The 15,111-nt window shown below is 34.3% G+C and overlaps 1 non-coding gene across 1 annotated transcript; it reads left to right on the top strand.

Annotated features, from left to right (window-relative positions):
- The first annotated feature begins 907 nt into the window (after window positions 1-907).
- Window positions 908-980, top strand: Trnaa-ugc (transfer RNA alanine (anticodon UGC)). Its single transcript has one exon. It is a non-coding gene; the product is annotated as a tRNA-Ala (tRNA).
- Window positions 981-15,111: the final 14,131 nt, after the last annotated feature.

The following is a 15,111-nucleotide window of genomic DNA, read 5'->3' as shown; positions in this document are numbered from 1 at the left end:
AGCAGATGGTGAGGACTACCTGAATGATAGCTATAATCTTTGTTGTTACTAATATTTGTTGTTGTTTTATACTACTGAACGTCCTTTTCATGAGGAAGATACTATTAACTTTACTTAGGAATAAGATTGATATTATCTCTTTTGAAAAATAGGCCTATATCAGAAGTGAATCAAAATGTGTAATAGTAGATTTGACATGGGCCCTCAGCCAATCACAATAGACACCCCCTATAAACAGCTTCTATATGAATATTTTGACAGACTAGTTGAATATCACCTGGAGTTTATAATCTATGAATATTTGCAAAGTAAATAATGGTCTAGGTTGGGAAGTTCATAAATATTTGTGCTTAACCAGAGTAGATATTTTGAACACCACTTTAGGCATTTTTCTCTTTTTTTCTTAACTACCCCCTTTCATTTTGTCATTGTAAGTTGTTTGTTGTAATCATTTTGAGCAAAGGTGTCAGAATGATTTAGTTTTCCTGCAGTATTTCACATATATAAAACTAGAATGAAATAGACTTCTAACAGATCAAAGTTTCACATACATTGGGAGGAAATTACAGGAGATGTTGAAGTTGATAATTAAAAACTAGAAAAAAGTCTTCATCTCAAATTGCATACACGAAAATTGTGTGTGTGTGCACATGCAGCTTAAAAATCAAAAAGAAAAGGACTCAAAATAAACTGCACAGAAATAGAAAAATTGAAACAAATTGGAAAACCTTACTGCTGAGATTTACTCAGAGAAAAGAAAGAGTTATAGTGAAATTTTTTTCTTTATATTTATTACATGATTTCCTTAAGGTGATACAAATTTTGTACAGCATAAAATAGAGAAGTGGTTCAGTTCACCTGTTCCTTAATTAAAAAAACAACAACTGGCATTTAGAATGGGACTCAAGGGGATATAGCTCAGTTGGTAGAGTGCTTGCCTTGCATACACAAGGCCCTGGGTTCAATCCCCAGTACCACCACCATAAAAAAAGTTAGATTGGGACTCAAAGAGCATTTCTATAATTATCCCTTTCATGAAACTAACTTTATAGAATGCCTAGAAACTATAGTTGTGAAAGCAGTTCAGTGTTCCAGGTTCTAGAGACAAGTAACACAGAACCAGACAGTAAACTCAAGAACCACATAAATCCCTCCATATTGATTGGAAAATGCATTCTATCCTAACCATATCCCAATCTCTAAATGAATCAATAAAGTGTCTCCTCACCATAAAACAATGGTCCACTTCTCCTTTTGAATATTGCCCTCATTGCTCTGGGTTTTTTTTTTTTTTTTAATGACTTGTTTTCTTCTCCCTTCTCCCCTCTCCCCCTCCCTAACAACATTAGGAATACAGTGTTACCTTTTCTTCCCTTAGTTAATTGTCCTTGAACACACCTACCACAAGAAGGATAAGTCGGCCAGAGGATCTAGGAAGTGACTATCTCCCAAATTGACAAGCCTGGGAAGCCCTATCAGAACACATCTGAAATGCAACCCTTGAAGTGTTTCTTTAAAAGCCCTCTGTTTTCCCTGATGGGTTGTGGGGACTGGAGTCTCCTGTGTTTGTTTCGCCTTTACCAGCAGAAGAATAAACCTTCTTTTTCCTTTTTCTCAAAACCACATCCTCATATTGGCATGAATTAGCATCAAGGACAAGGACTGAGCTTTTCGTAACAACCGTAACTATGCAAAAAATGAATTGAAATGTATACCAAATTAAAAGCTAAAAAATAAATCAGTTTAGGTCTGGGGCTGTGGCTCAGTAGCAGAGCGCTTGCCTAGCATGCATGAGGTACTGGGTTGGATCCTCAGCACCACGTAAAATAAACAAAATAAAGGCAAGTGTTTATAAAAATAAAAATCACCCGGAAAAAAAGGAAGAGTAAGAAAAACTCTTTAAATGAAGCATCATTTTAATTGACTTGAAACCACTTATTTATTTTTTTCATATTTTTTTAGGTTATATAAACCATAAGCTGACAAACAACTATGTATGGGAAAGAGTTGTGAAAGAATAATCAGTTTGGGTTTTAAAGCAGCTTTGCCACTGGATTGTCTATGAGACATTGGACTCATCACTTCCTCTCTCCAAATGTTGATATCCCTGCTTAATTTGTATTAGTGCTACTTTAAATTGTTTCAAGACACACAGTAGGAAATATATTATGCAGCATGTATTCAATCAGACCAAAGAGTTTGGTACCTCTATACTGGATGATTCTTGGAATCATCTAGAGATGATGATACTATGACTCAGGTTAATCATACAAGTTCTGAGGCAAGCTCGTTAACTCTATCTGATCTCCTCTGAAAATGAAGTAGAAAATAAATTTACAAAAACCACAATGTTGTATTTAGTTATTTTAATGATATAAATGATGTCTCCTTAGCACATGCAGTAACACTAATATTTTTTGATATATTAAATTAAATCTGCTAAGGATTTTGACATAAAATAACTATTTAAAAGCTAGTTTTACAATTAGTTGACAGTGAAGACATTGGTGTTTTAAGCATTATGAGTAGTAGTGTGCTGGAGCAGATCACAATGGTTTGAATCAAAAGAGCTGATTTATTATTTTTTTAATGTGGTGCTGAGAACCCAGTGCCTCACACGGTAGGCAAGTGCTCTAACACCAAGCCAAACCTCAGCCCCTAAAGAGTTGATTTTTTTTTTAATTGCGGGAAACATAGGATCTAGTTGTTAAACAATAGTTTGAAATAAGCTATAATGAAAGTATTTGTGCCCAGTGGAATTGTCAAAAGTTACCTATCAAAGTTTTCCCTCCTCTGCAAGCCCCAGCCCCAGCCCCAGCTTGTTAAACATTTACCAGACTAAAATGAACAGGGCTAGTTAAAGGAAACAATAAAAAGATTAGATAGTAGTGTTTTTATACCATTTTGATGTACAGCAGTTTGGGTCATTTTTTTTCCTAGAAGAGTATCAAGGATTTTTATTAACTACCACTTTATTAAATGAGGATTAAAATATAAAATATATTTTATCCTCATTAAATAAATTACCAGGCAGTCAGGATAATGGACCCCTTTAACCACACCTGCGGACTAACCAGTAGAAATATTAATAAGCAGCATAAAGGTCTATATTAAATGTCAAAGACCCTGAGGCTCACCTGTGGGAATGCCTCCAGCAAATTCCTTTGTCCCAGCTGTGGAAAACACAGGTGGGGGTGAACCCAGAGGGAAATTACAGGAAGAAAGATGGGTTACTGAAAGGAGGATGGGAGTGAACCCAGATAGTAGTCAGGACACCTTTACAATACCTATTTCACATCAATTTTGTTCCATGCTCTGCCCAGAATCATAAATAAACTCCTAAATTAGCACACCAAAATAGGTTTTTCTGCTATCAGGCCCCCTCTTGCATGGCGGGCATGCTATGTCTTCTCACTTAAAAAAATCTTGTTCCATTTAATCTTCCCTTCTGTAATTGTCCTCGCATTTTATTCTTCAAAATTTGAGAGACAAGAACCCAGAGGAAATTGGTGAAGCAGGGAATCTAGTCTCATCTCAAAACTCAGGTTTCAAGATATATGTGCCAAAAATGGCACTAACAATCTATATAATATTTTAATAACCTTTACAAAAGTCATCAATGTAGGCAATAATATTTTTACAAAGTAGTATGTTCAGACTCTTAGATATTTAAAATGTTGTATAAAGTCACACAATTTGTAAATGAAAGAGCTAGAATTTGAACTCAAAACTGTCTAAATGGTCAATTTCATGTGAATTTTATATTAGTAAGTGCTTGTCTCCATCTGGTGTAATTTTACCAATATTTTAATGTTCTGTTCAGATATAGGTCATTTCCATGAATTATTTTCTGACTACCTGTATTAGAATTAGCTTGCCATCCTCTTTTATATCTATGTTCTATTATCTTACACCATTTACCATATGTGTATCCTAGTTATTTCTGCTTCTTCCCTTCTGTGTTATACTCTATAATTCTTCATAAATAAATGCAAAAATAAACTGAAGGATATGAAAAATAATAACCTCCCCCCACAAAAAAAGGGAATAATAACCCCCAGGAAGAAAGGAAGACAGTGTGATCCCAGGTGGGTGTCACAATGAGCTCTGGGCTCTGGACATTCATTCACCTTTGCCCAGCAACAATGGGTTTTGAATTTTTGCAACTGTTTCCTGATTTGGGCTTTGAACTTGCACAATTGTTCCCTCTAGCTGCCCAACCAACATATTTTACAAATGATTCAAATCTCACTTGTTATGAATCAGAGCTCAATCAAACCTATAAATCAAATCTCAAACAAACCCTATAAAACTTAAAACCCTCCTGTAATGAACCACCAGTTTCTCTCTCAAAAAATGTGCCATTCCACTGCTTAATAAAGAAAGCTTGCTGAGGTCAGCAAGTGGTCTGTTTCAAATGGTCTGTTTCCCATTTCAGTTATTTTTGCTTTCAGAAATGACAGTTGAAGGATGCAAATAAGTATGAGTTTATTTTTGAAACAAATGTTATGGAATTAGTAGTGATAGTTGCACAATTTTGTGAGATGTAAAAAGAACTGATTTATACAGGTTAGAAGATAAATGTTATGCCATAAGAATTATTATATCTCATTTAAGAAAGAAAGATATTGTGGGAAGCCATTCTCGCATGTGATTGGGCACCTCCCTGACTGGGTGTGAGGCATTCTGGCCAAGCTGTGTCAGAACTAATCCCCACCCTTTTTAGATGTGAGAGCCCATCTGTGTGGGGGTGTGACTGACCATTGACCCTGAGACCAATCACTGATACTGACCTTGGAATGCTGTACCCCTCGACCTTCACTGGATGGAATTTTCCCCTGAATTTCTTGTTCCCCAATAAAAGGCCACTCTCTGGCGAGCTCTGCCTCTCTCTCTCCTGCTAGTCTCTTGTGTAAACCTCGCTACCCCACAGGGTGGCTTGAGGCAGGAGCCAGAGGGGGAGCCGTCTCAGACCTGGTCAAAGAAAAAGATTAATTGGGCTGGGGATGTGGCTCAAGTGGTACCCTGCTCGCCTGGCATGCGTGGGGCGCTGGGTTGGATCCTCAGCACCACATAAAGTAAAATGAAGATGTTGTGACCACCAAAAACTGAAAAATAAATATTTTTAAAAAAGGTAAATTCAGTTTATATGTGTTTATTTTGATCTCACTAGTTAACTTCTATGCTTAGAACCTCTAGTATGAAGCTAGCGTGCTGGTCACATGGCAGAAGATATAATATTTTAAAAAACCTTTTGTGTTAATCTATAAGAAATTGCCACTTTTGTCCTTCAGGACGATTTAATCAACAGTTTCTGAAATTCTGAGATGAATTGATGAGCTACTGATTGATTATAAGAAACTCACAATCCTAGAGTGACAATGATCATGGGCTCTGCCATAACCCTTTGGACAATGTGGAGGTAGGTAGCATTTATAGGAAATTACAATGGATCTTTAATATATTCAGGAAATCATATGTCCTAATTAAACATAGAAAACAATGATTGTGTGGCTCATAAAAAGATTAGAAACATTTAAATTGAAAGCCACAATCTTCTGTAGCATCTAATTCAGTAATTGGTGACAGTTGTCTGTGTTGTTATCATAGGATCCCTTACCATTTCTTTTGTCTGTAGTCATTCTGACGTAAAGGGGTCCAAGAATGTGAGTTAGAAAGCCTGAATTCTTGATCTGTGTGAACAACCCATTCTTCAAATACAACAGAATTTATCTGGACAAATGTGTTTCTAAGTACCTAACATTCTATGTTTATGCCTATTCACTGCTCGGATAAGAACTTGTCAATTAATTTTGCACTTCCAATATATGCACTTTCCTTTCCTCTAGATTATGCAGGTAAGTACATAGCTTAAGGAGATAATTATAGAAAAATGAAATCTTGTGCTTCCCCTCTAGATGTTATTAATCATTATTCTCAGTGAGAATATAAATGTGATCTATTTAAAGGGGAAATGTCATATTCATAGTATGAATACTAAATGTCTTTGAACAAAATATTTCATGACACACTTCTGAAGAAAATAGCTTATTATACAACGGATTACATTCATTGCTGACTAAATGGCCAGATACTTTCAATACTGATTAATTGAGAAAAGTCTCTAGTGGAATGCTTTGGGACTCTGCTTTGAACCAACTCTGTATTTCTTTTTATCAATGATTTAAAAAATATTTAAAATTTTATGCCTTAACTTGACACAGGATAACAGTATGTTTTACTGTCTTGAAGTAAATATTTTCAAGAGGCAGATATTTTAATAAAGGGCTTGAATCAACAAAGGGAACTTTAATGAGATAACTATTAGGTCACCTCTGTGTCTAATTTCAAAGAATCAAGTACCCGAAGTAGAAGAAGAAAAAACTTAGCATTTTATTATGTTGAAATTAAATGTTTTTTAAGTTTACAAATTATTAATGAAGTCAAGACAGTGAGTTGGTAGCCAAGCAATCTAGTGGAGGTGGAATGGATGGATATAACTGTGTAAACACTAAGGATGCTCAATTCTGAGTCTAAAGAGTTACCATGGATTTTAGTATATAGTTTTTATTTTATGTTTTTAGTGTTTTATTTCAGAAGGAAATAATTAAATGTATCAAATGAGCATTTGTTCTTAGTATTTGTAGAGGTGTAAAGAATGTACAAGTGTATCTAATTTTAAGGATATAAGTATTTGATTTTGTGTATCAAATACAATTAGTTTCTGTTTAATGGTAGAGAATATCTAGGTACAGGAAATAGCCTTTAGGACAGCATTGTGTGGTAAAGTTATTGTGGGCTGTTTATGTTTATTGGAGCTGATACCATTATATGACATCATCATATATGTATAGAGACATCACCCATGCCTGGGCCTAAATAATCAAATATGTCAGGGTTGTTTCTCCAACTGTGCTTTTGAAATTGCAATCAGGATGAAATCCAAACTCTGAATTGTCACAGGTAGTTTATACTCTGTTCCTCTGTACCTTTCCTACCTTACTTTGTGTTACTCTTTTTCTTTTCACAAGACTATCCCCACTTGTATTTACAAATTCACACATGTGTGCAACCAAATTTATACAATATGCCTAAAACAAACTGAAAATTCCTGAAATATGGAGCAAGTATCTGTAGAAAATACAACTCAAGTAGCATCTGAGTAGCTTTGACTAGGAAAACATCTAGATATTGTGTGAATTTAATAACTATTGTTTATGCAGTTCTTTCCTAGAATTCTAACCATCATCTTTCACTATAGTTTTCTCAAAGTCAGGAATCCTGAATTGATGTTAACTTTCACAGATTTTTTTAAATCTACAACTCTTCCATTATCTTCAAAAATAGAAGAAATTGTGAATATTTATTTACCAGGTAGATCCATGACAAAGCGATATTCATTAATTTTTGGTCCATTTAATTAGTGAACCAAATAGGCCAAACTAAAATGTGGCTTCATTTATTCCAATCAAAATTTGACAAAAATCTCTATTAAGTTTCTGAGTATATTACAAAGCAATGTGGGGAGAAAATAAAATGAAAATGCAGTATTATAGCATGGTTTTGATTAAAATGAACATTTTCTGAGCTTTATAGTTACCAAATCTTGCATATGGAAATTGCAGTTGCTCTTAATCTGCTTTTGAAGACTGTTGCAAATATTAAAAAGTAATGAACTAACAAGATTGTTTGTTAATGTCACATAAAAGTGCTAATTATACATCATTTCCTGACTACAGCTAAACCCAAGAGACATCTTCTAAGAAATTGTTAAATAAGCTTCTTCACTAGAAATGTGAATACAGCTGACTTGTATGATGAATTTCCATTAAAGGACTCTGGTGCTTAAAAAAGGAGAGAAAATAAATACAGAAAAAAATCTACAACATATTAAATGTATTCAGGAAGCAAAATTATTTTGCTCATGTAAAGTGCCTCATTAATATATTTATGCTTGATATTCAACTTACTTTAAAGGGTGGATTTCATACAGCTCCATAATTAGTTTATATCTGTGGGCTTATTATATTAAATGTTTATTGTGAATTTCAGTGTTGTTACTTTTAATATTTTAATAGTATAAGTCATAGTAACAACATTCTAAAAAATATTTGAAATGCTACCCTGGTGCTTAGGTTTGGGGGGTCTAACTATATTTCTATATTTTTCTCATTAAAAATGATCATTTTACAGGTGCAGGAGAGATGTTTCTTGGGACTTTTTTTCTTTGTAGAAATACTATTAAAGCAACTGCCTCTTGTCAATCTAATTTTTAATTTACTTTTTCATATGAATCTGTTTTCCAGTCTAATGGCAGCTTTCTAGCAGGTAATTTACTGTTGACAACAGGCTGGTCTTTGATCATTTGCTGAATATATTGAATGGCAATTATTTTCTAATTCAGACAACATTGAAAGTGTAGTTTCTTTAGGACCATACTTTTTAATGATTATCCAGTCTTATCGGATATGGAGGTGTTTGGACTCATTGGTTATTAACCTGGGCCAAAACCAGTATTTGCTGCTTCTGTGGACAAATTAGAAAAAGTTGCATTTTCTCAGATATACTTGTGGGGTAAGCATATTATACACAGAATTTTAATCGTAATTTGTACATCTTTGGTGAGGTACCCCTGCATACAGCACTTACTGTACAAACCCCGTGGTTTATGGGTCTGCCCTTAAGAGTAGTGTAGATATCATAATGAGTTATAGAAAATAATTGATTCTCACAGTTATGCTGTTCAGGTTAGGTTATATGTAGTTTTAAACTACTTAAGTTATCTTTGTCTCAACCTGTTATTTTTAAATTGGTTACATTCAACAAGAAATGGTGTAAAGGGGGAAAGATATTGAGTCACATATTGTGATAATTGTAGCATCTCTGTTCCTAACTAGATCAGAAACATGATTCATCTACATGCTTCTGACATTTTTCTGACTACAGTTAACATGTAATGTTCTAGGCTGCAAGTATTAAAAATAGCATCATTATACTTCAATGGAAAGTGAGAACTTTGAAGATAAAAAGCAATGGTACAGGGAAAGATTTTCAAAGGAAATTGTATCATGCTATTTCAACTGACCCATTTGAATTTGACCTGTCCTGGCCAGTCCTAAACCACTGATACTTTGTGGTGTGAAAAGAAGTGCATATCCAAACATCAAGTCTTAATTACCATCACTAACATAGGTCCTCATTTTGTCAAAATCAAGAAACAAAATGCTTCAGTGGCATGTTGCTCCTGAGTTTATCTTGCTTAAGCTCCTTATAGTAAACTTCTCCTAACTACTCCAAACATACTTGATTTTTTTCATTCATTTTCACTCTCTAGGTATTAATTTATTTATAACTATGAGATAAAATATCTATAGCATTGTTTTCCTGTTATGTCACGTAATAGCTTCTATTTCACATCATTGAATTGTATACCTGAATAAAACCTTAGAAATTGCACAGTTTAGATATGAGGTATTCCCCAAAGCTCATGTGTGAGAAAATGCAAGAAAGTTTAGAGGTGAAATGATTGGGTTATGAAAGTTTTAACCTAATCAGTAAATTAATCCCCTCATAGGATTAACTTGATGTTAACTGAGGGCAGGTAGGATATGACTAGAGGAAGTGGGTCCCTGGGGGCTTGACTTTGAGGTATATATTTTGTTCTTGTTCAGTAGCCATCCCCCTGCTGCTTTCCTCTGCCACAGCCTTCCTCCATGATGTTCTGCCTTGCCTCAGACCCTGAGGAATGCAGTTAGCCATCTATGGACAAAGATCTCTGAAACTATGAGCCATGGAATAAGCTCTTAATTATTCTTATCTGGTCTTTTGGTCATATAAGCAAAAAAACTCATTAAAACAGAAATCATATAAAATATCCTTTTTATTATAACTCTTAGTTTTAATTATGAAAGTAAAAATAGTTACTATAAATTTTTAAAAATAAATAAGCCAAAAAAACCTGGCTTATATTGCCATACTCTTTTAAAACATTTTTCTTAATTTAATGTATGTAAAAATGTTTTCATGTTGGGGGATGGGGTTGTGGTTCAGTGGTAGAGCGCTCACCTAGCATGTAGGAGGTTCTGGGTTTGGTCCTCGGCAACATATAAAAATGAACAAGTAAAAATAAAGGCATTGTGCCCAACTATAACTAAAAAAAATATTTTAAAAAATGTTTTCATTTTTAAGATTGTAGGTGTTTGCTATTATTCTGATGGTGGCATTGTGTATTCTATCATTCTCTTGTGCCACAATTTTAACTAGACAATTGTCTGTTTTGAAGCATTTAGTTTAGTTCTCAGTTTTTGCTCTTATAATGAGCATATTGTAAGCTAAGATTGGCATGTTGTAGTTAAACATTTCATCAAATTCATGATGGTTTCCCAAGGCTAAACTCCAACAATTGGTATGTCCAATATCACCATTATTTTAAGGCCTTTGTTTAAAATGCAACTTACTCTCAATAAGTGTTCTATTTTGTTATACCCCCAAATACTCTCTGACAATTAATATAATTTCATAGAAAATCTTTGCCATTTTGATAGATGATGTTGTGGTGTAAACTAATCAATAAAATCAGCAAGAGTATGAGTTATAGGTTATAGATTAGTAAAAAATATTGAGTACAGATATAAGATTTTGATAAGTGAGATAAGACAATTATAAAGCAAGAACTGTCGTAGACAGGCCGAAGACTCCATTTTGCTGCCTACTAGAAAAACAAACAACAACAACAACAAAAAAAAAAACTGTTGCATGACCCATTTCTGAGAAACAGAAATGAAAGCTGTCTTCTTATAAAACTGTTTCTCTGTGCTTTGTACCCCACAGAATGTACCCAACTCTAATTAGAATCCAGTCTTGTGGTTGGACATGATGTGGAGTTACACTGGTCATGTACAAACATAAGAAAGTTATTTCTGATTCATTCTACTGTCTTTCCTATTTCTATCCCCCCTCCCTTTCCGTCATTCTCTTTGTGTAATCCACTGAACTATTTTTCTCTCCCCACTTCTTGTGGATTAGCATCCACTAATCAGAAATAACATTCAATTTTTGGGTTTTTAGAATTGGCTTATTTTGCTTAGTATAATAGTCTCCAGATCCATACACTTATTTGCAAAAGTCAAAAAGTCATCATTTTTTTATAACTGAGTAATAAATTTAAACAGTTTTATTCTGTATGTATGGATTTATCCATGATTTTACTGGTAATCTTTAGAATATTTCATAGGAATATTTTTTAACTATGAAACTTTGTTTTTATTTATTTATTTATTTATTTATTTATTTATTTATTTATTTATTTATTTATTGTGGTGCTGAGGATTGAACCCAGGGCCCTGTGCAGGTGAGGCAAGCACTTTACCAACTGCACTGTATCCCCAGCCCTACCTATGAAACTTTAATTTGTGCTTGGCTATTTTTCTTCAAATGTGACTGTTAACTAATAAAAGAATTTTTTAAAAAAATGTTCTTTTATTTAGTGCATTAAACATCTTCTACCTAATTTTTAGAGTACATTGTTAATTATCTATTGAGTACCAAAAGGTTATGCAATATATGGGATTTTTGTACATAAAAGAAATGTAAATGTTCAACCAAAACAAAAGAGTATAGCACTTAGTTTCTGGATGAATTGCACTCAAATACAAGCAGCAATTCTGCCTCAGAAAGTTATGATTTAGTGGGAGGGGTAAAAGATAAAATGTTAAAATGATCAATGTACTTCACTGGGGGGGAGATGAAAGTTAAGATTATAAAAATATTTGAATGTCTTATGTTTTGAAAATTTGAAGATAAAATGTTTTTATTTGAGTGTAATTCATTGTATACTCATCTCACTAATGAAGTTAACTTTGACGATGATGTGTTTGCTCCTCAAGGCCAATTTAGGGGATTAATGAAACCTAAACCCGAAAGTGCTTCCCATTTCACATAGGAAATATGAGATAGGATGCTATCTCAGGAGAGATGATATTTATAGGAAGGAATGAAGTAGCAGAGATAGATTCATTTTTAGGAAGGCTGGGTAATGTTTCTCTTATCACCTCATCTTCAGTCCCTCAAATTTGTGGCTCCTATACATAGCCTTTTCTGTCATGAAACACTTAATCCATGTCCATTTTTTCAAACTGCCCCACTCTATCTTTTCTGGATTATATTCTCACATATCAAAATTTATTATTTTTCTCACAGTACTTCCAATTTGCAGCTGTTTCCTGTTCTGAAGCATTTCATCTCTTCTCAACTGACAGTGTCCCTGCCTCTTTCTATTTTTAATCTTCTGTCTTTCTCCATCTGTTTTTCTCTTTTGCACATGCACAAACACCATCCATCAACCCCCATATTCCTGATGTTGCCTTGCCTCTGAGTTATAGCCTTTAAAATCAGAATGTTGGATGAAATCAGTTATATAGGTATATTTCCAGCATATTATATGATTGAATACCATTATATGTACAAAGTCCTTTATGGTGGGATGAATGAATATGTTGCCTCTACGTTGTTTTACTTGGGGAAAACATTTGGGATTTGAGAAATAGTCAGTTTACCTCCATAGAATATTAAGCAATAGTGAATTCATTTTTATGAAAATAAGTTCTTCAGTGAGTTTCTTTGAGACATGGAGATACTGAGAAAGATTTCCTGAGCATCAGTTGAGTCCACAAAGCCAGGAGAAAAAGTATATGTATCTAATCAACGTTTAGCAATACTAGCACCCTCTCAATATTTAAGAAAAAATGAATTAGAGCTTGGTGCAGTGGCACACACCTGTAATCCCATCAAATCAGAAGGATTAGGCAGGAGGATCACAAGTTCGAGGCTAGCCTCAGCAATTTAGTGGGGTCTTAAGCAATTTAACAAGAACCTGTCTCAAAAAATAATAATAATAAAGGGCTGGGACTATAGCTCAGTGTAAAGATGCCCTTGGTATCCCCAGTAACATTAAAAAGTTTAAATGAGGGGCTGGGGCTGTGGCTCAGTGGTAGCGCACATGCCTGGTTTGTGTGAGGCACTGGGTTCAATTCTCAGCACCATGTATTAAGAAAATAAAGATCTATCAGCAACTAAAAAATATTTTTTAAAGAAAGTTTAAATGAAACAATGATGTACAAGAGAAAAACATAGAAGAAACACTTGAGAATTTTGGAGTTGGCAAGAACTTTTTGGAGAAGGCTCTAAAAGCATGAAGAATAAACATAAAAATAGACAAATAGGGTTATGTAAACTAACTACTTTTTTCCACAGCAAATAAAAAATCAAGAACAACCTCAGAGTAAGAGAAAATATATACAAAATATAAAACTGACAAGGGAATAATATTCTGAATATATAAGAACCCCAAAAACTCAATATCAAAAAGAAAAATAAACCAATTAAAAATGGGTAGTAGATCTAAATAGACATTTCTCAAAAGAGGATATATAGTCAGGCACTGTGTCACATGTCTATAATCTCAGCAGCTTGGGAGGCTGAGACAGGAGAATCAGAAGTTCAAAGCAGCCTCAGCAACTTGGTGAGTCTTTAAGCAACTTAGTGAGAACCTGTTTCAAAATAAAACATAAAAAGGGGGCTGTGAATGTGGCTCAGTGATTAAACACCCCTGGATTTAATCCCTGCCACCATCACCCCCCCAAAAAAAGGAAATACAACTGACCAATAGATATATGAAAAAAAATGTTGAGTCTCACTAATCATCAGGGAAATGAAAATAAAACCATACTGAGATATCACCTCACCTCAGTAGGAAGCATAACTATTATCAAAAAGTCTCAAGAAAACAAAAACAAGTGCTAGAAAGTATATAGAGAAAAGGGAATCCTTACACGCTGTTGGTGGAAATAAAAATTAGTACATCCATTATAGAAAACAGTATGAAGGTTTTTCAATAAATTAAAAAATAAGAACTAGTATATAATCTAGCAATCCCTGTACTGGCTATAGCACATTGAGAAGACATCTGTACTCCCGTGTTCATTGCAATAATAATCACAAGAGGTAAAAAAAAAAAAAAAAAAAAAAAAGAAAAGAAATGGAAACAGCTTGAATATCTCTTAGCTAATAAGTGAATAAAGAAAATTTGAGGGATGGGGATGTGGCTTCAGCGGTAACACGCTCGCCTGGCATGCGTGCGGCCAGGGTTCGATCCTCAGCACCACATACAAACAAAGATGTTGTGTCCGCTGAAAACTAAAAAATAAATATTAAAATTCTCTCTCTCTCTCTCTCTCTCTCTCTCTCTCTCTCTCTCTCTCTCTCTCTCTTAAAAAAAAAGAAAATTTGATACCTGTAACAGTGGAATACTATTCTGCCATACAAAGAAGGAAATCTTGTCTTTGTGATAACATGGACAGAAACGGAGATCATTATGGCCTGAATTAATCCAGGCAATGAAAGAAAAATATAGCATGATTGTATTTATATGTGAAATGTAAACAAGTTGATCTCATAGAAGTTAAAAGTGGAAAAATGGTCTCCTTCCCTCTTCCATGCAATTCCCATTCTCCCTCTCTTTCCCTCCCACCTCTTCCCTATATAGAGGTAATTTTCTTCTCATGCTCTTCCTCCCTACCCCATCTTGAGTCACCTCCCTTATAAACATTCGGCATTTGTTTTTTAGGGATTGGCTTATTTCACTTAGCATAATCTGCTCTAATGCCATCCATTTCCCTGCAAATGCCATGATCTTGCTATGTTTTAGTGCTGAGTAATATTCCATTGTGTATATATGCCACATTTTTTTTTTTATCCATTCATCCATTGAAGGGCATCTAGGTTGGCTCCATAGTCTAGCTATTGTGAATTGTGTTACAGAATACAGGTATGATGATGTGAGGGGAAAATAAAAAAAAGAAGAAGTGGGTCACATTGGATTGGGTAGAGAGAAGTGATGGGAGGGGAGGGGAAGGGAAGGGGGGATAGGAAGGGCAGCAGAATAAAATAGACACTAGTATTGCTGTGGGTATATACATGACTGCATGACCAATGTGATTCTGCAACCTGTACACTCAGAAAAATGAGAAATTATATCCCATCTGATTCAAATGTATGATATGTCAAGATCATTGTACTGTCATGTGTAACTAATTAAAACAAATTAAAAAAAGA

Source organism: Callospermophilus lateralis, chromosome X (assembly GCF_048772815.1).
Source record: "Callospermophilus lateralis isolate mCalLat2 chromosome X, mCalLat2.hap1, whole genome shotgun sequence".
NCBI lineage: Eukaryota > Metazoa > Chordata > Mammalia > Rodentia > Sciuridae > Callospermophilus > Callospermophilus lateralis.
Note: the sequence above shows the minus strand (reverse complement) of the source record. Positions and strands in the feature narration are given on the sequence as shown.